At 39.8% G+C, this 22512-nt stretch overlaps 1 protein-coding gene across 1 annotated transcript in view; it reads right to left on the bottom strand.

Moving 5' to 3' along the window:
- The window catches only part of AFF2 (ALF transcription elongation factor 2), a 451682-nt gene extending 430306 nt beyond the window's left edge, over positions 1-21376 (bottom strand). Inside the window, exon 1 of the mRNA XM_068957761.1 lies at positions 21114-21376. The gene's annotated coding sequence lies outside the window, so the exon portion shown is untranslated. The remainder of the gene's footprint in view (positions 1-21113) is intronic.
- Positions 21377-22512: the final 1136 nt, after the last annotated feature.

Here is a 22512-nt window from a genome sequence, read left to right on the forward strand (position 1 = left end):
AGGGTGATGAACGAATAGATTACAAGCCAAGTAGAACTCTTGTGAGTAGGACACATTTGAAGGTAAAAGCTGTTTATATTCCACTCCCAAGCCATTGCACAGACTTCAGCAAGTCTGCAAGTGCAAGCTAGCACTGTCCTCACCTGGATAAGAGGATTAATCACCCAGTGCCTCAAAGATGTAGTAAACTACCTGAGTTTTATGTTGATGTTTGACATGCTCTGAAACTGTATGATGTGCTCGTTACCACAACTTTCAGTGGATATGTTAAAGAAATGTTTATATAATGTAATTTAAAGGTGGAATTAACATGCGAATAAAGTAGGGAAACAAAGTCAAAAATTACAAGAAACAACACACACTGCATATTCCTTGAGGCTGCTTATGTTTTAAACACTTCCTCTTGGAGGGCTGCTCAGTACTTTCTGCTGAACACGAGAGCATCCTCTGGTGATTGACACTCAGCCATTACACAGTGCAGTTTTGTCAGCAGGAACTCAACAAGAAAGTGAAGCTGAACACCTTTGGATAAGTGTGCACTCCTGAAAATGGCCATAATTTACTCAAGCCTCTTCCATTGATACTGATAGGAGTAACATTTTAAGATAAGCCTATAGAAAAAAACTGTAATTTTCTGGTTAAAAAAAAAAAAAAACTTGTTTCTTTCCCTACTGCTTTTGTGGGAAGAGGAAGCCCCAGGCAACTGACTGCAAGCTCTCAGTCACCCAGTGACTCTGACCTACAGAGCATAATACAGAGCAATCACACCTCCATGGGGTAGCTGTTCAGAGACATTCAAGCCTATACAGGTGAGCTGGGTTCCTTGCCTTCCTCCCCACCCTTTTCTTTTCTGCATTCCTCAGTCTGGGCCTTTTTTTTTTTTTTTTTAAATTTCACCTCCTCTTTGCCTCTTTCTCACCTCACTCCCCAGGTACCTCAATCATGACTACCAGTCTGAGCTGGAAAAGGAAGGCTATTTCACGGTCACCATGTAAAGAGCCCTAATGCTTTTCAGTGAAAGGGGAGGGAAAAGAGGCCATAAGTGGCTTCCTGTTTCTATTCATTGTTTAGGGAAACTCCTTAGGAAGGAAAGGAAAACTATGCATGGGGGGAAGGCTGCACGGCCACAGGAAGGGGGAAGTACCATACACAAAAGGGTAGTCTGTAAGGGTAATATCCTGCAAAGAGAAAAACTTATTGGCATGCTAATAGACGAGCGTGAGTTGGAGAGACAAGGAGGAGATAGACGTGATGCTCTAGAGAAAAGTAGCTCCCATGTGCCCAGTTACCATGAAAGGGGCTGGCCATCTTTGACAACATAGATCCCTACTTTGCTTCTGTGGTGTGTTGCTACAATAAATCTGGCATGTGTTTCTTCCTGGACTTTCTCCACACCGCCAGGAGAGGAGGCTGCACGTAACAGCTCTCTTCAGCTTGACGTGATCTCTTGAGCTAGCTAGCGCTTCTGCTTGCAATATTCAGGTGGATACATGGGAGAAAGAAGTTTTTGCCATGGAAGTGCCTTTGTAACCTGTTTGATCTCCCTCCTCTGCTTTCCTCCAAGATTTTATTAGTGATTTGCAAATGAGATGCTAACTGAAGGAGCAAAGGCAGCAGAAGAGTTAGCTAAGTCTGCTAGGCGTTTTCCAGCTAGTAGGTGCATCATTTGTCTCCTAGTGCAGACTTCAGAACTGAGTCAATTTTCACATCTCCAGAATTCTGTTGCTACTGTGCAACTCTCTGAACAATAATTCCTGTCACTAACTCTGCCTTTATATGCACAATTTATATTCCATATTTAAAACAAGGCTACAGTAAACATACACTTCAGTGTTGTCTTACATTCATGAGTGAGGACATGCCAAATTCAGCCTTCACTGAAGGCTGGATTAAGGTGCACACACACACGAATAAAGCCAAGTTATGACATACTAATTCTTGTTAGCAGAGTATTTTGTAACATTGGTTTTTTTAGGTTTAGGCTGCTGTTTTCCTTCACTTTCTTGTGTCCTTTTTTTTTTTTGTGTGTGTGTTTTGGTGTGTCTATGTGGGTACTAGAGAGACACAGGCCATATTTTTTATTTTTGTATTGTTTACAAACCACAGACTCACAGTAGAGCCTTTATACATCATCTTTCAAAACATATTTTGAGTACTGTTGCTGTTGAAATATTAGTTTTCAATACCTGTTCACCTACAGTCACTTACAATGACACTATTTTTCTAGGTACCCTACTAGCACAGAATAAAAGGCAATCCCTATCTCCAAGGATATATAATCTACAGATTACCCATCAAATTTAGGCAAATTTCTTCAAACAAATATTCCTATCTTATTGCTGGAGAATCAAGATATAAATCTTTTTTCCTTAAGTGAGATTCCTATAGGTGTCTAGAGCACAGCCATGCCATTAAAAGGATACTGTGTTAAAAGAATACACTGATTTTTTATGTAAATATTCATGCACAGACAAAGAAAATATAGATTTATTTTTGTCACAAAGAGAAACAATATGAGTGATTAATAACGTGGACATTCTTGAACTTTCATTTCCTCTTGAGTACTGTAATGTTTGCCTTCTGATTTTAAAGAATTCCTCCAATATGCTACAGTGACAAGCCTCTCATCTTTAATTATCAATTCCCCCACAAAGCCAGGGAAGTAAAACATATCCAAGCCAAGATGTGGAGTGGCAAACAATGCCCCCCAGATGCTTCATTGCACTGTATTTCGGGGAGTCTATGGAGAGATTGCAACACAACAAGAGAGCTAAAAAAAGACAACCCTGGAACCTGAGATAAGGAAGCACTGAGAAAAACAGCAACCACAAGTTCTCATGGGATGAGGCTTGGCTGACGCTAGAGCAAGAAATACATGAAAGAAACAAGTGAACCACACCCATGAAGTGACTGCTTCTGTTTCGTGATAAAGACTCAGATAGGCTCCTGCAAGCTGGTTCTCTGCCTTACTTATTTATATCACTCAAATAGGAAAACCTACTAATACATAAACAAAAAGTCTGGAATCAAAAGAACTTAGCAATTATCTATTTCATCTTTTATAAAGATTTTTAAAATAGCATACCAAGCATGTTCCTTACAGAAAGTTTACACTGTCTATGATAAATCCAGTTTTCTAATTAAATGCCAATAAGCATATCAGTGCAGGACTGTGGACACACAGCTCACGTAAAATTTTCAGTCTTGGTATCTCTGCCTCCCAGTACTTTCAGTGGTAAGGCAAAAAGATCTTTCTATGTTAAGCTCATATTCGCGTATGTACCAGTTTAACACAAAAATCAAGCACGGTACATCACTGGTGTACAGGAACACAGTACAAAATGATGGTAGGGCCAAACTATGAATTTTGATTCAGAGTGTAGCTAATCACTCTGAAACTAAAAACCTGTTAGTTCCCCTAATGTTCAGGTTTTCTTTTCATCAGAACTGTGCTCTTTTAGTATACTTCACTTCATTGCCCCCTTAAAATTAAGCAGCTTCCCAAGTATTTTTCCTTATTATGCACAGGATGCAAAATAAAAAAAACACAATTCCAACATGGCTCTAATCTACGCTGTTTCTCCAACTGGGGTTTTGGGGTCCTAAAGACAGCCACGGCATCAATCAAATTCCTTTTTATGTTTGATTTCTCTTGCCATTTTAACATCACAAAGTATGTGAATTCAACACCTTGTTCTCCCTTCACACCACTCTGGCAGAGTAAGACAATGGTGCTCTGGTGCACAGCAGACCATGCATGCATTCCATGGCTTTTAGTACTAGATGATTTCATTTTGATAAAGTTGTCATTATCAGTAAGTTTATGCACTTTGAAAGATGCCTGTAGACCCACGTTGGTCTGTTGATGCCTCGCAAAGTTAAAAGAAAATTGAACTTTGTTGGAGAGGTCTTAAAAGGCTCTTCAGTGATGAAAGGAATTGACTTGGATTAGACATTTGGAGGGATGGGTCACATGCTTACTTGCTCATACAATAATGAATATATGCAGTACACACCTACTCTTTCATCTCCTTCAAAAGATGTCTACGCTCTTGATTCAGCTCTGTTCCTACATGTCTTCTTTTGCCTACCCCACCTGACCATCCAAACTCTCAAGTATGTACTTACTTCTAAGTCTCAGCTGTGTTTTACTTTCATCTGCTCTCTCTCCCCGCTTCGCAGGGAAGAGACAGGCTAAGCCTGACCCTCCAGGGCCATGCTCACAGTCCTTACTCAGAGAGCAGGAGAGTTCTTGCCCAGCTGGGAGAGGACGACAGAGCATCCTGGCACAGAGAACTGCAGGGACATCACTGTGACTACGCAACCACAAGAAATGTGCAGAGAGGTGAGGTGCGTTCATAAGAGAACAACAGCCTGGGGCGGGGAGGGGGCGAGGGTACAAATCTATCCAGACCCAGCTCCAGGCTAACCATACAGCATAAACGTATCTTTCTTTGGATATGGCTAGATAAGCTGCTGCTTTTTCCTCCAGAAAAAAACCCTAAACTCCGATGTTAAAGATTTTGGAGATTTATCCTTAACAGTCCCACCTGTCTGCTAGATCACACAGTGAAAGTAGAACCCTCCAGCATGTAAAAGACTGGTTAGAGTAGAATAAAAATACGTTGACTATGTTATAGTGTGAAACAAACAAACAAAACAAAATAAAATGACAGCACTTTAAAATAAGCAATTTAAATACAAAGAAGATTAGTGTAATTAGAAGGCATGATAAGAAAAATGATGAAATCTGCAAGATGGATAGAATTGTAATAATTATGTGATTTAGTATGTAGATTAATGTATTCTAAACAGGAAAAGATTGAAAGTCAATACTTGAGTTTATTAATTTTGGCAATTATTTCTATTTCTCACATCTTTCAACAGTATAAATGAAACACTATATGAAGTTATTGACAAAGAATGGGCTTTATTTTTATAATCTGAAAATTAATAAAAATAGTTTAAGTAAACTGAATTAAAAGCAACAGTATAATGCTGTACTCACTATTCAGCAAAGCAAGTTTTAAGTTTGGAAACAAAGGGAAAGATATGAATTGTAAATATTATTTACAAGAGAACCATTTTTAAGTAAGATAGAAGAGGAAAGATAAAATATGACCTCCAGTAGTAAAACCTTTAAAAATTATACTACATTAAGTGAACACTGCCATGTTCTCTTTAATTTGTAGACTGTAGTTAGAAGTCTCAAATGTTTGCTCTTTAAAGACTCAAATGGCAAAAATAAGCTACTTCTACAAGTACATATGATGCCTGCTTAAAAATTAATCAGTCTAGTTCTGCACTGTACATTCCATTTATGGTTCAATCATAATATTTTCTCATGCAAAGGCCAATATTAATTCTAATCTCAGACTGCTCTCTACTGGTAATAAATTATGCTAAAAGTCATTAAATATCTGCAGTACTAGAGATGTGCAAAGAACTGCACTTGGCATATGTCCTATCTTCGAATCAGTGCAGGAATGAACACCTTAAGAAGGCAACATGAATTCGAAATGAAGGGTAAATGTAAAAGCTTAAGCCAAAACATAATTTCACTCTATACTGACCCATCATGGCCCTATCCTGCTCTCACTGAATTTAATACCAAAACATACAGCTGTCCCACATTATTTGGTAGAGGTCTGATCTTTTGAACATAAATAATTCCTTCTGCACTGAACCAGGCTAGAGATTCCAAGAAGCAAACATGCGGCTGCAAGTAGAGAACATGGACAGTTTTGTCCTTCTGTTACTTCAGCTTTTCATAATCAGAAATGTCTTTGTAAAAGAGCTCCAACTTCTTGTTCTTAAATTTGACCCTTTTTTTTTTTTTTTTTCCAAAGTTACAACTACTGGGTGAAAAATGATTCATCAGTTTCATCTTACCATGTAATACCTTAACAAATTGTTCCATAATACTGGAAAGCAGTGTATAAGCCTGCAATGTTGGCTAAATAAAACATATTATAGGACTGGCATTTTTCTTTTCCACATGGTATTTATGTAGCACATTTGGTAATAACAGTGAACTACACTGTTCTCAGCCTCATTTTGCTTCCACATAAGGAATAGTGGAACTTTTTTTTTGAGCTTATAGAGTAGCCTAACTGTGAGCCTTGCAAATTAAGTCCTGGTTTTGAGCCACACTGGTTCCTGAGACAAGAACTCCTGACACAGACCAGCCAGCCAGTCTGGTTCTCATTCATCCTGGCCCAGCCTCTTAAAAAAAAAAGAAAAACAAAAGAAAAACAAATAACACACCCACCCACCCCCTACCCTTCACAAGTCTTCTCCTTGTCTCTTTTTCCTACCTACTTCAGGGTTTGACCATATCTTCCTGTTATTGATTGAGACATCTCTTTTAATCCTGGCACAGATTTGCAGGAGGAGGGAAAGTGGTTAATGGTACAGATTATTCACCCTGTGTGGAGCATGTGACATCTTTGGCGTGGACACCTCTGTTGTCCCACTTAATGCCCTACTCCACCTGTTGCTCATTTTGTTTTCCACATGTTCTTCAATAACTGCCCAGACATGACTGTACTTCTTGATAGAGTCATAACTTACCTTCCGTTTTGTTTCCCCCACCATGCTTCTTTTCACTCAGATGTTTAATTAACCAAGCTTTTTCAAGTCTGATGGATAAAATACATATTGTTTTGTTTATCCTTAAAGTCTGAGCCTACTGATGTCATTGAAACAAACAAAGAAAATCTACTATAGAAAAAAAGCAGAGATAACATGTCACAGAATACAGCCCCTAAAAATCACAGTTATAAGTACTGACTTATTTGTTGCCTCCCTCCCTGGCAAATTTATCCAGTGTAAAAATTGCTTGCAAACACTTGGATAACATTAAAAAAAAAAAAAAGAAAATTCTTGTAGGTCTGGAGAGTTTGAAAGCACCTCTCTTCATGGGATCTTGCTTCCACTGAATTGAACTAGATTCAGTTCATTCCATAGCCTAGTAAGAATTTGAATTAAGTCAGAGCTGCTCCATGACCCCTGAACAATTTAGACAGCGTTTCAATCCTCTTTAAGCTATGGGAGCCTGCTCCCAAACTTCACAGCATTGCATGATGCAACCTTTTCTAGCACCATTAGAAGGATGATCCCAAAGATGGCACTACAACTGACAGTCTCAATACCTGCACTGGAGGACACCTTCTCAAGTGGACCCTTACATTGCAGTGGGACTACTTAGCTGTGTTCAGGGAATCAAAATCAAGGCAAGATCTAACTACAGAATTGAATTGTGCTTTCTAAAAGAGATATGGCCTTTGTTTTTCCTGATTTTCAGAGGACTGAATGACACCAGCTGAGAATATCACCTTGTTGAAACAGCTTGTCCTAAAACACTTCTTCCCTCTAGTCTCATTGTAGGAAATAGATGATTATTTTAAATTTACTAGACAACGTACCACTATATATTGAGCTATTCAGGAAACATGGCAACGTAGAACATGCAACTAAGCATTAAGTTACACAGCATCGAATCACAATAGCAATGAAAAAGGATGCACTGCTGGAAAATTTAAAACATAAAAAAAAAAATCAAAACCAGGCATTGTTCCAACTATCAGACAAACAACTCAGGTTGGAGAATTTACTGCCCAATTATTATGTGACCAGTTATTGGACGGAGTTGACAAATATTTCCTCCACTTTCCTCTGCTTTGGAGTTGGCACCATTCTTCTGCCTTTTGGAAGAGATGAAGCTCTTGCCAGACTGCTTGGCACTGCTCTAATTGACAATTTTAGGGTAGTAAATTAGCAGGGTTTTTCATGTTGTTTTACTTCTAATTTTAATCAGACATACAGCCACTTGGCACACCAAGCCATACACTCTTCTGTGCAAGTTCACAGTGCCTCCATAAAAATGTCCTCATTGAAATGTAACTTAACTTTAAAAGAGTCACACAAAAGCAATGTGCTGACTAAATGCGCTAGTATGGTGCATTGAGAGACTGTGAATTCCAATTTCAGCCATGCCAGTCATTTGGCATTAAAATATGCACCAGCTGTGAGTGTTTGGATCTCGATAAGTCAGAGTGTGCTGGAAAGCTGACAAGATACTGCTGTGAAAATGTTTCCAGCCCCTAATCTCTGCTCTGTCTCTTCTTTTCATATTTTGCTACCCATGTTGGTGTATAAAGCAGGGAGAAATAAATGCAAAATCCCAGGAAGATGTGCATGGGGTGACTGACACCAAGTATTTATAGAACTTGTAAGATAGTGCTGCCACTCACACAGCTCTGGACTCTGCTTTGATGGGTTATCTCTGGTCAACCTTTATAAATTGCTAATTTATTTTCCTCACACAAGGCAGAGCTCCGTATTAGTAAAACCAGGAGATGTAACATTGCTGTGAAAGGGAGGGATAATGGGAGAGAAATTCCACAGGGAGTTCTTCAAAGTAGGACACAAGCTACTGTCAAAGGAGTTGAAAAATGAGTCTTGATGAGGAAATATTTTTTGGACTGATTTATCAGTAGAGCATATCATTCTGTAAGCTCTGTTTTGAGCAAATATTTCTCTATCTTCTCCCCCCCCCTCCATTATTTATTCATAGCCACATTACATCTCATACACAAGCAGCCAGATTCTAACCTGCTGAGGAGGGCAAAGCAGTATGCTTCCCATCTGTTCTACTTAGTCAACAAGATGCTCTGGATCTTATCCTGCCTTTCCAGAGTTAAGATCTTCCTCTCTTATAGCAAACATCTTCCTAGCCACACAACAAGGGTAAGCAAGAGAGAGGAAGGCTGCCACTTCACTTCACAGCCCGAACCTTTGAAGTAGAAAGCTGAAAAAAGACTGCTTAAAAGCCATCAGCCACTATCCAGTTTGCAGCAGTTAATGCTTCTTTGAGGTTAAGCTCAACACTTTATAGAAGGTAGCCACTCCATTATCCCCCTCACTTTTCTACTGGTTTCAAGGGATGCAAGAAAGGACAACATGCAAAGGCCAGTGGGCTGGCAGAAAGCAGGAATGCTTCAGCCTACACCAGGAAAATACTTCTTCCTCACTCCTTTTCAAACATCAGGCATAGAGGAAACGTGAGGGCTGGTGAGTAGAAAGGCAAGAACAGGGAGTCATGACTGGAGGACAGCCCTGCTCTGTCTGGAAGGAGAGGACAGCACTCAGAAGGGCAGAGGTAGATGTAGGAACTACCGGACCACTTCATGCCAATATAGGACATTAAAATTCTTCACTATCTAGATGAAATTCTTGAAAGTAGCAGGATTTTAGCTTTAGCTCAGGTTGTTTTAGTAATGTACTGACCTCATACACCCTCTGACCTGGAGAGAATTTCATCCATCAGGGTGAAGCGATCAAAGATCAGGATCATTCACATGCCCAAAGATGCAACCACACTCCCCCTCTGGAACCATTCCCTGCTATTTCCATGAATGTAACTTTAGCTAGACTCCTCCCCGCCAACACATATGCTATTTACTCACAATTTTGATAAAATATTAATTGATATTAAATAGACAGAAGATACTAATTACAGAACCTGGCAGAGAAATAAGAGACTGCTATACTACATGCTTTTCCCCCCCAAGAGAGCTGTGCAGGAGAAAAATGTAAATTAAGGTATATGCACAAAATTGTGAGCTAGCTAAAGCAGTGTTTTATAATCAAAATACCATTCCACAAATGCAAAGGTTATCTTTCATAAAAATGAGCAAAACTGAAAAGTCATCATTTGATAAATCAACTACAGAAACAGATTTTTCCCCTTCTCATGGGGGGGGGGGGGGGGTGGATGGGAAGCCTTACGGCCAATGTCTGAAAGTTTAAAAAAAAAAAAAAAAAAGGTAATCAGGTGCAACAGTTAAATCCAGAGGAGTTTCCCATTTCAAGTCAAGCACACTGCAGGGAAAACAGAGCAAACTAATTATGATGTAAATCCACAATGAATGATGCTGAAATAGTGTGCAATGTAAACAATAATTTTGAAATTCCCAGTTTATATCAGCACTGATCTATTTTATGCACTCCAGAAGTATAAAGCTCAGAAATGATATTTTTGTACTAATGAGTCTTCTACTTTTTAAATCAAAGAATAAATTAAAGCATTTTCAAAAGCATGCCAGCCTCATTAATTAGTTCTATTAAAATGTAAAGGATGAATACATACATTTGCCTCTCATGTTGGGCTTGGAGCTCTTTACCTTAAATATCCTATCATGTATAGCATGGCTGGAAAGAACATTTATTACTAATATTCCTTGATGCTTCTCATTATAAAATCCTTCTTTCAATTGTTTAGAATTTATCTAAGTTATAACTACTTAGGCTCAAACTTTCACAGTGGGCATTTGAGAGAATTTCAGCCAAAGTGTTTTTGCCTTTTCCAAGGACAAGATAAGGCAAAATACAGTGTTTCAACTGTGTCAAGAAATTCTAGCAATTGTTTCTTGAACATTAAAAAACAAATTCATCCTTTCCAAAAACACATTTTGTAAAAGCCTTGAAATATAAGACAAGGTAAACTTTAGGTTTGAAATGTATTTCACATTGACCTGCTGAAAATTCACCTGCATTTAGGAAGTTATAATCCCTTCTATTTTTCACATCCCAATTTATTCATCAAAGCTGTACTAAGTCTTTCAGCCTCATTCCTTGATTGCACCAAGCTGAAAGTAAGAAAGAACCAGGACAGGGATACTGCCGACTGTCCAGCTGAAAACAGTGACCTCCACTATAGGCTCCCTTTCCACTAGCATGGAAACTCCATTGGCTCATGACAAAACTTACATTTTGCTATAACGTTTCTCCATGCAGAGAGCGATAACATACCATCCAGTCAGCTCCTCTTAGCTTAAATGATGGAGATCTCTGTGGATTTGGGTGTTTCAATTCTTTCAATCAATTGATACCTCCACTACGTATTAGGACAATGCCTCAGGACAGAATGGCTACATTTTCAGTTCTGATTTCAAAAGCTAGAAAATCACCCAAATCAAATACCTACACACAGTTTTCTGAGATACCTTTAAATGCCCACACAACAATCACTCAAAACTGAGAAAACGCTAAATTTAAGGTTGCTTCTGCAACCATAAATCATTCCTCTGTTTGTAAGAATTATGTTAGTCTCCCCATTTTCCCCACGGGACCCGTTTCATCCATTGTGCTGCAGGAGTCACGTTCACTAAATGAGCAACAATTCAATAACTTCTCCTTCTGTCAGTCTTCATTACTGGTCTAGATTTTTTACATACTATTTAAATCAAGTTCTAAAACCAGTGTTGTCTCTTCATGTTTGCCAGTGCAGTATCAGAGTATTTCCAACACACTAATTGACTCATTTTAGCAGTTTCGCTGTGAGATAAGGGGTTTTACTATTCTCATTTAGAAATGGCAAACTAAGGCACAGATCCTATTGTATATGTGGCATAAGCTAACGGAGGAGCTCTATAGTAAAAGCCAAGTGAGTACTGGGGGAAAAAATTAGCCCTATATGCTTTGCTACTAATCACATTCACAAATTAGAGAATTAGATGAATGTCTAATGTTGCATTTCTATACACAATTCATTGAACCAGCAGTGAGATGGACCTCATTATTTACAAGCACAAGATGCTAAAAACACTTGTGCACCAAGGCTAATAGTCTGGTTTGCAAAGTTCTACTTGCTTGTGAGGACACATGCTCACTTAAAACAAAGGAAACGTATTGATGTTACTAGGGGACAGAATATGGAAAGCTGCACAAGATCCAATACAGCCTATGTCAGCAAATGCATGCTAAGGCATTTATAGACCAAGTTCTCAGCTGAGCTTCCAACAAGATGAGAGTGGGGTGTCAGCACGGTTTGGTCAAAACATCCAGTAGCTTGCTCCAGCTCTATGTACATATTTTATTCTAGGTCACTTTGAAGGCTGCCCTGGCTGCTTAGGAGAAGTCTTACTGCAGTTCTAGAGCCCCCTCTTGGCCCATGCAGGCGTACATGATACAGGCAGGACTGGAGCAGCTGTGCTTTTCATGAGAAAGGCAATTCCATTAAACTAACAGCTGTGAATGGAGCAAAAATTTACTTCACTCTGACTTTATTTTCTGTGGTTTTACCTCCTTATGTTTACCGAATTAAGTAATATGAGTCTGATCTTATTGTCTTATCGGTCAGACTAACAGGTGTCCCAATTGCAGGAGTCACCAATAGATGCGTGTCTGCTCTGAAACTGAAGGAGTAACTTCAGACCTTTCTCATTCTATGTCAAACAAAGGGATTCTTCAGGCAGGATAAATCAGTAAAATAATGTTTGTTTATTACAGTATTAGCACTAGACATTAACTGACAAGAATGGCAAACCCAGCCCACTATTATCATAGATGTAGAAAGAGTATAAAAATGGAATTGCCCAGAGTGAAGATACTAAACGCTGTCCTTGTGATACTAAGCCCTGGTCTGTGTGGGCTGACAGTATCATCACATTTACTGCCTGCTGACAGCTGAGTAAGAGGTGTAACACTATGATACAGAGGTGTCAAGATCGCTGAAACTAATCCTGGGATGCATGGTGTTTACCTTGTTGACTCAGCTGGCTTGGTATGTTAAAGGAGCAGTATAGTATGACAGTAGAGGCACTGCAACTTAGCATAAAGTAAAGCCATTCCTTTTTGGAAATATTTCTGATGCTTTCCTAGAAAAAGTATATTTTATATTAGTCTTTTAAATGAAGATACCGGTTTCCTGCACAAGCCTATGTCTGCTATTACAGATGGGGAAAATGTAGCAGTGGTGGAGCTACTCAGGAGAAGAGTGGCCAAGTGAACGATTTAGAATTTTGAATTACGATGCTCTGTTCTCACTTCTCTGGTCTAACCAAAAGACACTAAGCCTGGGAAATAAAGGCCTTTCAGTATTCCAATAAACAGTATCCTTTCAGGGCTCAGTTGTTGTTACTGAGCTGAACAACAAGATGACTCAGAATTAGACTACAAGATTGGGGATTGATTCCAGAATGCCCTGTATCAAAAGAGCATATGTCTGTTGCTTGTTCAGAGGAGAGACGGTTCAGCACAAACAATAGAGGATGCGCTTTCAAGTTGAGCAGCTCCAGCTCCATCCATCAGAGATAACAGTAGCTTTCGGCCATACATTTTATCCTTTGTAACGGCTTTACATACATTATATGAATTAAGGCTGAAGGGACCTTGACACTTGAAGATATTTTAACAGAATACTTTTTCTGCATAATAAGTTAAGTTAGTCTGATGTGAGAGATTACGGTGGTATCCCGAGGTGAGTAAACATACATGGGTGACGGATCCACTGTTCTGCACCACACAGAAAGGACAAGATCATCTCCTATCGAAACTGTGCTAGTAGAGATGAATCAAAATTTGGATCTAGAATTTCACATTTCTCACTTTGAAGAGCGAAAGAAAGCAGAACTTCCTGTCTTACCCAGGTAACTGCTAAACGTTTTGCATGTACTTTGCCTTAAGGACCTCTTCAGATCAGCCCAGATCTTGGGAGGTTGGCAGAAGGCCTAGGACATCCATGACAATGAGCATACTGAGCTCTTGACAGACATACCACGGCTTCCTGCATAAACTCTGTTTTCTTCACATCCAAGAACACTGAATTCTTACTGACTTAACCTTCGAAGAGGCTGCATTTTAACAACACTAATACGAATGCTGATCCTACTGCAAAGAACTCCAGTGTTTCCTCATCAGATTGTGATCAGAACTGTGTAAATAACGGATCTCCTCAGAACACCCATGTTTCAGAAGAGCCTGCTGGAACCTGGATTACCTCAGGCTGAGTAGGACACTGAATGGAAGTCTGTCATATTCTAGGTATGTACTCTGACCACTGGCTGTTATGTAAAGCACTCGATTCATGCTCTTCTGGATGTAGTTTCAAAGGGAGGAGGGGAAGAAGCAAACCACTGTCAAACTTCACCACCACCCACTGGTCCCCATCCGCCTCACTCAAAGTTTATTTAACCAATGGCAGTCTCTCCTTGAGCCCCAGCAGTTCCAATACAGCCATATTAAGGTTTTGCTTTTTCCATAGGTGTTTTAAGCTCTGCAGCTCATTATTGCTTTAAGGACCTTGCCACCCGATCTTGTATCCAGTGGAGCAAATAACAATATTCCCATTGGCCACTCAAGAACAAAACAAGTTGTTGCAGGATTCTTCTGCAACAACCACCAAAACACTACACAACTGCAAACCACAAGAGACATGCCTTGCTGCACTTGAATTAGTTAGAAGATTGTTGTACCAAACTTACTAACAGTAAATCATGAGAAATACTGAAGAACTGGAAGCACAGTTTTTTGCAAAACTGTCACTCTTATTGCTTATTATATGGAGAAAATAGATTTCACTGAGAAACTCTTAGAACTGCCTACAGAAAACATACTTCTGGCACTTAAATTTCTGTGGATCAGCTTGAGCCAAGAATGCATCCAGGTAAGGAAAAGATGAGTAGCGCCTTGCTACTACTAAAATCGGGGGGTTACTTAGCCCGACCAGGTATATCAGAAATGATGACACAGACTTCTTAAAGAAAGACAATTTAGTATAGGATAGCTTAAGTTAAACTGATATGAAGATGATAAAAGTGATTAATTTATTTCTTTCTATTTATTTCTTATTTATTTCTTTTATATACAGGTAAAGATATACACTTATAGCTATCTATACCTATGTAGCTACATCTCCATATCTATCAATTTATTTAGGTTCAGCTTGAACTTTTCTTCTTGGTTTAAAATATTCTACTGGGCTAGCAGTTACAGTAAAATTACCAAAACTTCCCAAATATCCTAGGCAGGCACATACATTAGCTTACTGTAACATGCATGCAAAAAGATACTTATGTTCCAAGCTCTACAACAGTCATGTTTTGGTTTTCAGTGCATGTCTCCTACAGACCAAGAAATTTGAGGATGTCAGTCAATACATTCATGCTACCTGAACATCTTGCTTTTTACTGAAGTTTCAATGTATAAGCAATATCAACATCTGTTTCAAGGATCTCTGCTGGAATTGTAGCTTCACACAGCCAAATTGCCTATGCTTCCACTGAGGAAATGGCTATTTATTTTATGCAACCATCTGGGCTCTAAATACTATGTTTTGTCATTTGTGGTCTTGTTTTCGAGGGTTTCTTGTATGAAATTTGATGCCTTCATAACTTATTTCTTCTGTAAATGGTATTTTTTAAGTAATCAAACTTGTGAATAAAAATTTCATGAGAGGCTTACAACATCAGTGTCGATTCATAAATATTTTGGATCTAGAGCCAAACCCTAATTGCAACAGCTTGATGGTCGACATTTCTTTCTTATTTTTTTCCCCCCCGTGGAATCATATGTAAAAACAGTCTTTGAAAAACCCTCTCCAGATGAATGACATACGCTATTGCAGAATGTAATACTTTAGGATGTTACTGATAAGCCATTTGCAATGTTTGAACACAGGCCATTCTAGTCAAGGAGCCCAGGCTCCTCCTCTTTAAGAAAAGGGGCTAATGCTAATAACTGACAGCAGAAACAGATATCCACAAACCCTTACATATTGCCTACAAGAGACAGGAAATGACTTGTACTACTCTTGTTTGGATAATAGTAGAAATGCAAATGCTTATTTTCCACCTCATCTCATAACTTCTCAGGTTTTCCCTCAATTGATTTGAATTTCAGACCAAACCATCACAATCCAGAAAGCATTAAGAAACTTAGAGGGCTGCTTACAGAGATGATATGAAACACCAAGTCACAGATGAGAACAGCAGACTTTTCTAATGCGCATTTGCCACAATTACAGATCAGTTTATGCTATGCCATGGAGTTCACTGCCTAATAAAAGGGCCCAAATGCAGAGCCCTAAGCACCCTCAGATCCCCTCACTGTTGGCTCAGGCATACCATCAACATTCCCATTTCACCCATGAGAAGGGAGTCCACCTTAGCAAAGACCTAACACTCCAGCTTTCCACACAAGCAAGCCAAAAGACCCTCCTCCCAGCAGTCTACCCCATGCAAAAGCCTACATCACAACAACCTGTAATCTCTGTATCTCCTACTAGGACTCTTCTCTTGCCACATCCTTCAGCAAGGAGGTTCTCTCTCTTTTCCCATGGGTTTGTTTTCTTCCCACTATAACTTGCTCTGTCAAAACAAGGAGTGCAATCACACAAACTAGCCAACACTAACCAAGCTGCCTCTTTGTGCAACAGCAGAGGGATAAAACAAGTAACACACTATCCCAGAAACAATAAGGAAACCTCAGAGAAGCATATGGTTAAACTAGGCAAGATGAGCTTGTACAACTTACAATTAGACTCCCTACTGCAGTTTAATCACCAAGAAGGGACAGCCATAACCCTATTCTCTCCCCTCTTCATCAGCTTTACTACATCCATTCCTATAAGTCCTAAACATAAGTCTCAAAAAACATAAGGAAATACAGAAGCAGATACTGCTCTAAAAACACCTTCATAAAGTATTTTATTCCACTTACCCTGAACATCAATCATTTCACATTACCTGTATTCCTTGAAAATTCTGCACAGCCCATCCTGTTTCTGCTCTTATCTTGCTCTTTACCTTCTTTTCACTCAGGCCCAGTGGCCTAATCATTAGGCTCATCTCCTTCACCTGGACCAGCCACTACATGTTTTCCATGCAGTGCTCTCAATCTCTTCTTCCAAGCTATGTTTTAAAACCTCTTCTTTCAAGACAACTTTTATATAACCAGCATACCTTCAAAGACATGATATCAAGGATTAACACAGAAAACCCAAAGCCTGTTATATTCAAACAGAATGCAAAAATGGAGTACAAAATGAGTAACCTAAGACTATAAGTCGTGTCCAAAAATCCCATAAAAGTCCATAAAACCTTAATTCAATACCAAACTTTTCTAGAGGTGGCAAGTGGTATCCTTTTCTCCAAGGAACCACTCAGCTTCAAACCATACTTTTTTGGGCTATCAAACACAACTTGCACAGAAAGAGAAGGCCACGACAAACTCAGAGCAGTGAACTAATCATAGGTTTGCCCATGAGAACAGCAGACTTTTCTAATGCGCATTTGCCACAATTACAGTTCAGTTTATGCTATGCCATGGAGTTCACTGCCTAATAAAAGGGCCCAAATGCAGAGCCCTAAGCACCCTCAGATCCCCTTGCTGTTGGCTCAGACATACCACCAACATTCCCATTTCACCCACGAGCAAGCCCAGAGCACTTGTATAGAAACAATGTTAAATGTTATACCTTTTTCAGCTGGTTGTCTGAATGAATCAGGTAATAATTATTTTCCCCGAGATTAAACTTAGCTGAACTGGCAGATTTCTCCCCTTGCTCAGCAATAGGAAATGTGGGTAAACCATATCTGGGCAGCTCCTTGCCCCCTCAGGAGCCTTGGCTGTAGGGAGATTTCAACCTCTCTTCAGTTTTGCCCGTGATATAAAACAGTGATCTCTTAAGTACCTGAGTTTCATTTAACTGAAGTCATTGAGCTCAGGACAGCTAGGAGGAGGAGGATAATGATCTCTGAGATACAGGAAGTCAGACTCCATGATCTAGTAGTTCCCTCCGCTTGATAAATTAGAAGATAATAACTAGATGAGGATTTGGAAGGCACTGGCTGGAGAGCTGTGTGATGCCTGCCAGCAACTACCTGGCTCAAGCAAGTGTCATTCCCATTCATTAGGCAGAATGAGCAAACTCTCCTTAAACTAGGAGTGAAAAAGTGGAAGAGAAAAAAATTAGACTGCATATGTAATTTCAGGCCAAGACTAGAGAGCACCTTCCTTATCCTGTGATGATGAGGAAAGCCAAATCTTATTACAGATTATAGGGGTTTAAGAAAGTCTGACTGCATGGTGTACTAAGAATAATTATTATCCATGCACCCTATTCGTAGTGGTCATCAAGCTGCTATACCTACAGCAGACTTTCTAATAAGGCAAAGAGTAAACAGCTTTCATGGTCTTTATGGCAAGGAGAAAGAAAAAGTCATATACTTGGCTCATCAGTTATTTGTTATATGTGACTAGGATGCCTATGTGAGGAGAACTGATAAATGGAGAAGGAATTAAACTACAGAAGATTATATTTAAGGAAAGAGGGAGGGAGTGAAGCCTCTCCTTGCAGTACACCAAAGGACAAATCATCAAGGTAGCAGTATATCAGCTCCAAAACTAAAAGTATTGCTGAAGCAGCTAAACAGCTGGAGTAGCCAAGTGGTGAAGTAGCTATTCTACTCAGAAAGCTGGTACTAGTACCTGAACATCTTGCATTGAACATCAGATCGTGAGCAGAGCACAGAGCAGAGAACACTCCACTGAATGGTACATAGATTCACAAAACAAGGAAAATTTGGAGTTACTTGTTACTCCTCTTGCTGTTGTTTCAAATAATTGCATATAGGTGAGATTCATGCAGTAACTACTCTAACTTGTCACAATGAGTGACAGATGAAGTTTTAAACCAACCTTAATATTTTGCGCAGACTTTGAAAATTCTAAATATGTCATTCAATATTGGCTGTATGCTTTTTATTAACAGTGTAAACAAATAGAAAAGCAACTGTTTCAAGAAAAAAGTTTACTGAAGTAATAGAATATGAAAATTGTTGCAGTAGATCAAAATAATACTTTTTGGTTTATCCTTGCATTTTTAACTCTATGTATTACTTAATTGATAGATCATAAGCTCATTTAGAGATATTAGATCTATTGCATACAGAGGTGGTCAAGGGCTGCTACCACCGACCATAACGGCTACTTTGGAATCATCGGTCTAGCTTACCACAGCCTATTTCAATCTTTAAAAAAAAAAAACAAAAAAACAAAAAAACACACCCACACCCACCACTCAGCCACTTTGTAGCTGCCACTGGACAACTTAAGCTTATGGTTTGATACCATAGTTGAGCATTGTTTGAGCACAGGAGATGAAGGACTAAAGCACTTACAAAGAGCAGGCGCTGCTATCTTTGATATTTGATTCCCCTGTGATCTGTCCAAAGTTAATAATGGAGATGTGTGTCATGTGTTTAGAGAGAGCAAACAATAAGAAGAGGTAGGACTGGAGACATATTATGCTTCTGCTTAACTCTGTACTCAGCTAGTTTAATAAACTATAAGGAACAATTAAGGCTATGTTTATAGTTAGAAATCCATTTCTGTTTGCTGCCCCCCTTCCCAGCTTAACCGGCTGCTGCTAGCCAGGGGAGACAGCACATCTATTGCAGCAATAAGTTCGGATCTAAATAGCAGTTTCCAGCACAGCAAGTCAATTGAGAGAGATGTCACCATTTCCTTTTCCTGACTTCTGGTCCTTTGACACTTCACCTTCCTTCTCCTCTGCCCCATAAGTACAGACAAGTGGTTGACAAAGAGCTACATTCAGGGGCTTCACTTTGCAGGTAACAAATACATGGAGTTCAGAAAGCAAATTTCAGCTGTTCTTGAGTGCAGGCAACAGCTAATATAAATGCTCAGAAAACTCAGCTCTGTCTCTAGCAGTCACTTTGCTCAAAACAAGATTCTTTCTAACCATGTCATTCATAGAGACTTTTGTGAAGTACTGAGGGAAAAGTGGCTTCCTTTGATGAGGCAAAGAAAATGCCTGTTGCTGGAAGCTATCCATCATAAAAATGCCAGGATGTATTAGAGCTCCCTAAATTTTTATTCCCAAGACAAATGGATAAGGCCAGTGTTTTCTTGAGAGGCATTCCTCCCATGTCAAAATCTACTTCCCAGTACAGTTTTACAAACATGCACCCACCTGCTAGGGTAGATAACAAATAAATGCCCATCATGTCTTTACTTGAGGAAGATTTCATTGTTCCTGCTTTTTTTGCAGTTGGGGAAAGATACCCCTCCCCCCAGCCAAGAAATAGCCATTTCGAGGTAAGACCTTAAAATTGATGATTTTGAAAGTTTTCCCTACTGCCATGCTGTTCTGCTCCTGCATTCCTGTGGTGCCAACAGATGAAGTTGTAAGCCTGCTCGCCTCCCTGCATCTAATCCTGATACTGCTCAGCAGCAGGGAAGGTGGGCAAATGTTCACTAGCAGTTGTTGGCAAAGAAACACAGCAGGATTTAAACTGAATGACGCCACTGCATGTGTAAAACAACCATTTGAGCAAATGCTGCTATAGTAGATTTTTAACCACTAAAACAGAATTTGCTGTTAACCTTTTGTTTCCTAACTAGCTGCAGTGATGAGTTACAATTAATTGTAGTTCTGCTTTTTTTTTTTTTTTTTTTTAAATCAGCCTATTGATGATGAAAAAATAAGATTAATGCTTATAGCAGTTGACGTGATAGCCTTTTATATGTGACCATACTAACAAAAATAAATTGCAAAAGCCAAACAGGAATGAGATTCTGCCTCATTCTGGTAAAACATTCAAGGTCATTTTTCTTAAGATCATTTTCCCTGTTATCTTCCTTCTCTTCCTTTCTGACTCCACAGCCTAGTCTTTAGCTAATATGCCCCACCCCAGAAGCTTCACAGTTCAGCTGCAGTCATTTTATAGCATTCTAGAAAGGTGCTGGATGAAGGGGACCAAAACAGTAGTTTACCACACTTGCTCACTGTTTAAAAGCTAGATCTCAGTCACTTACTGCATTATCAAAATAACTGGTCAACACCAACCCAATAACTGCTTTTCACAAAGCTCTCAGATTTCCTTGCTTCCGACAGTTGTTCATACAAACCATCTCTGATGAGAGCTCCCTCTCCTCAAACCGAGGCCTCTCATTTCTTAAAGCTATCAGCTGGTGTCACGGGACACCAACCTACCTTACAGTCCTGGGGTCCCGGACTGTGTGGGTTTTGTGTGGCGCGAGGGAGGGGAGAAGGCGGAGAAGGGGATTTACTACCTGACTCCACAACTTGTTGCAAAGATCAAAATTTACTACATAAGTTACAACGGTACAAAGTAACAATTCTTATTAAGAGAAACTTAGTTCAACTAGAATATTTACTTTCTAGTTACACTAAAAGTTATGCTAACAGTAACTACTTAATAAACAGACAAAGCTAGCTAATTTGTAATAATTGTAACTACCCAAATGAACCAACGATGCAAGCCAGTTCTGGTTGATCTTACCCACTGTTGCCTCAGCAGCCAACGGACACTCAATCCCAGGGAGGTAACTGCGGGAGGGCAACTCAGTCCCAAAATCTGCAAGTTGGCAGACTCCTTGTCACCCACAAAGAGCCAAAGATGGCCTCCAGGGGCAACCTATTTATACCTTCAGGGGAAAGTGGAGGTGGAGTCACTAGACCAGTCTCTTCACGCAGTCCCAGTCCTTAGCTTTTCGCTGCTGCAGGGTTCAACTCTCCTCCTTCCTTATGACGATCGATCGCACCCACGGCGGGGGGAGGGGGGGGGGGCGCAGTGGCCAAACACTCCTAACAGCAGGTCTGCTGCCTTGAGCACTCTTCAGCACTGAAGAGAGGAGTCTGAGTGACTGGAAATGATTGCTTTATTCTTGCAGTGGTGGTCCCAAGGAGAGATCTCATAGCTCAGGTAAGAAGGAGTTAATTCCAGTCCACAATGATTAACACTGCCCCAGCAGTGAAAGCAGGTGTTGTCTCTCAAGGTCCTGAAGAGGAGGAGATAATTCCAGACCACAATAATTAACACCGCCCCAGCAGTAAGAGGAGGCTTTGTTTCTCAAGGTCCTGACACCCAAGCAGGCCTTATCTCAAAGTCTTGACATCCTCCGCTTTGGAGTGTGAGGCACAGGAACACAGACTGCTTGTAACTGGCACCAGATGGGGGTGGGGGGGGAAGCTGGGAGCATCCCCGACAGCTGGGTATTTGGGAAGACTGAATTCTTAAAAGGTTTAAATCTTAGCGTGGGACTGGCTAACCCAATTTTTATGAGAGCTTAGAAAGAAATCATTATACATTCCAAAAATGTCTTCTAGCCTGAAATATCAGCTACCTATGGGTACCTGGTCTTAGGAACGCTAATAAACTTTTCCTTACCTTTCCCTGAAAATGATGGGGAAAGACATTGCCAAGATATTGACTCCTTGAGACAACAGGCAAAAACCCCTCCTCACCTCTCCTGATAGAGGTGAGGGCAATGGTACTATTTTCTGTAAGGATAAGGCAAAGAAGATTGAGCATCCTAGTTATTGCAATGGTTGCTAGTCCAACTGGATCCTCAGCTTGAGTCGTATCCTTGCCTAGCAGCACTTCTTGTACGAAAAGGCCTTCACTCACCTCCCTCCATTTATCAGCACACTTCTAACCACCATTCTTTCATATATTTAGCTATTGCAATTCATAAGGCCGTATTTAATTAAGAAATTGCACCAGGCAGGTAACAACATTATTGAAAGGCATTTCACCGAAGTAGGACTTCTCAGTTAAGAAACGCACACCAGATCATTTTGTATCTGTGTATTGCCTCCCCAGATCTCCTATCCTGTGCTTAGGGTCCAGTGCACTGCTGTCACCTGTCCTTTTAGTTGGCTTAGTTTTTTCATCCCAC

This window comes from Struthio camelus, chromosome 11 (genome assembly GCF_040807025.1).
Source record: "Struthio camelus isolate bStrCam1 chromosome 11, bStrCam1.hap1, whole genome shotgun sequence".
In the NCBI taxonomy this organism is placed as follows: Eukaryota; Metazoa; Chordata; class Aves; order Struthioniformes; family Struthionidae; genus Struthio; species Struthio camelus.